The sequence below is a fragment of the Aplysia californica genome, unplaced genomic scaffold (genome assembly GCF_000002075.1).
Source record: "Aplysia californica isolate F4 #8 unplaced genomic scaffold, AplCal3.0 scaffold00826, whole genome shotgun sequence".
Taxonomy (NCBI): domain Eukaryota; kingdom Metazoa; phylum Mollusca; class Gastropoda; order Aplysiida; family Aplysiidae; genus Aplysia; species Aplysia californica.
In genome coordinates this window covers 5637-8145 of record NW_004798096.1, presented here as the reverse complement: position 1 = coordinate 8145, position 2509 = coordinate 5637, and positions in this window count along the sequence as shown.

Below are 2509 nucleotides of genomic sequence, written 5' to 3'. Positions count from 1 at the left end.
AGGGGAAAGGGGTGGGGGAGGAGGCGATGAAAGATTGTATCCAGAGAAGTGACTCGTGGATTTGGTTTGAATTTGAATGGAGCGTGTCTGAGTGTGTCTGTGTCTGAGTGTGTCTGTGTCTGGGTGTGTCTGTGTCTGGGTGTGTGTGTCTGTGCGTCTGTGTGTCTGTGTCTGAGTGTGTCTGTGTCTGGGTGTGTGTGTCTGTGCGTCTGTGTGTCTGTGCGTCTGTGTGTCTTTGCGTCTGTGTCTGTGTGTCTGTGTCTGATCAGATTCAGGGTGGTGGTCGTCTGATCACACAGCCACTGTCTTCTTTTCCTTCCCACCGGCGGGAAGCGGAGATCTTCGCTGTCTCACTCCGGCTGTCTCACTGTCTCACCGTCTTACGTCTGTGCGACACACGCGCGTGGAACAGATCGGGCGTGACACACTCGCGCACACACACTTGGATTACTTGGAACATAACGGTGATTATTTTTACAGACACGCGCGCACCTAATATTATTTGGAACATCACGGTGATTATTTTGACACACGCGCGCACACACTTGGAACATAACAGTGATCAAACACGCTCACACACACCCACACACACACACACACACACACACACACACACACACACATACGCACGCACGCACACACACACACACACACATATTAATATACACACACACACGCACACACACACACCCACGTGCACCGTCCCACGACGTGTCCAGTGTCCAGTGCTGAGTGCCGCGGTCTCACCAACAGTCCAGACATCAGTATCTGACAGTCTGTGCAACAGTCGATCACGTCGTCATACTCTCTCCCCGGACTCCTCGATTCTACTTCTTGTGGAGGCCGTTCTGTGTCATAGACGATCTGTTTGTGTGTTCGTCTGTTTGTGTGTTCGTCTGTGTGTCTGTGGCCACGAGACAGGCGTGCTGGGAGTGAGGGCCGTGGCTGAGACTTCACAGAGATCTATCTTTGGCGGAGACAGGGAGAAGGTAAGGGCGGAGGGTAGTTGGCGGGTGCTCTGGTGTGGTTTGCTTCTTCTTTCCTATCATCAAACACTTATTGTCTTCATCTCCCCTCCTTCTTTTTTATGTTTGTTACTCTCTTGTAGCACCTCTGATCTTCTGGCGCTCATATGACCTTATGTAGTTGCGAGCGCCGTAAAACCTCTACTAAAACTAAATAAAGGAGGACTTCGAGAAAGTGAATAAATCATCGCTTTGAAGAACAAGCGGGCTAACCCAGATTTCAGGGGTTTCCAGAAATCGTGACCTACACCAAAAGTGGGCATTGCCCTACCTATAGGAGAAGTTTGGTTTCTTTGGTGTGTATATTTGTTTGGTTATAGAGAAAACTCTCCTTGTCTTTTAAAGAAACTGAACAAGGGTTCAAAAACTTTACCTTTGATTTTCTCTAAACATGATTTCTCGCGATAGCCCCCCCTTGTGCTTCAAAGCGAGCAAATTATGTTGAAAAAACTTGTTTTTTTCCCCCTTGCCCATGTCTATGACGTCATCTGATTAGTAGAAAAATGTGTGTATGAGAGTGTCCAGTAATGTATTACGTACATAATTGTTATAACATGTTACTGTTACATACAGATGTCCAAGATAATTATAGATGTTTGTGAAGGATATGAGAGCAATGATGATTTTAGAAATGACGGTGGTGGTGGTGATAAGGGATGATGTGGGATGGTGTTTGTGTAAATAATTATTAAGAAGACATGCTTCTGTTAGTTGAGGTTTAAAAAAATTAATGTTAGCGTTCGCCTTATCTTCCTCTGACCCCCCCCCGTCTCCTTAGAAATATTTTAAAATGCATACTACTTTGGGTTTGCGTATTATGAGAAGGAAATTTGAAACAAAAATGCTCTTCTGAAAATATAGTTTTTTCGGCTCAGAGCAAGTTGACCAGCTTACTGTCGTGCTATTTTTTCAGCCTCTCCCGACAAGTACACTGTGAAGAGGGTTTTCACTACCGGGTGTCGGAGGCGTTCGACCAGGGGATGATGTGTCCCACTTTTACTGTCTGGTTTATGTGTGAATGTTATTTGTCCGTCGCGATGTTCCGGCGTTAATTGTGTCAATGCGCTTGTGATGACGGCGAAAATAAAGTTATTACTGTTGCTGTCCACTACCGATAGGACTGTGAGGACGATAACGTTGGTCAGTACCCCGCACTCACTACCTGGACTTTATGGTTGTTGTATCCTCCCCCTCCCCTCTCTACACCCCACCAACCACCCCCCCCCCCCCCCCCCCCCTTCCCCCCAAGTTAAATTGTCATTTGTTTTATCTGCTGTAATTTAATTCTTTGTTTGTTTGTTTGTTTGTTTGTTTGTTTGTTTGTTTGTTTGTTGGTCGTGAAGCTCCAAGATGTAGGTTTATATGTTTGCTATCTTCATCGAAACTATTGACTTCAGGCATTCGTCCATTGCCTCTCTGCCTCCTTCCCTCTCTCCTTCCCTCCCTCCCTCCCCCTCTCTCTCCCTCCTTCTCTCCCTCCCTCC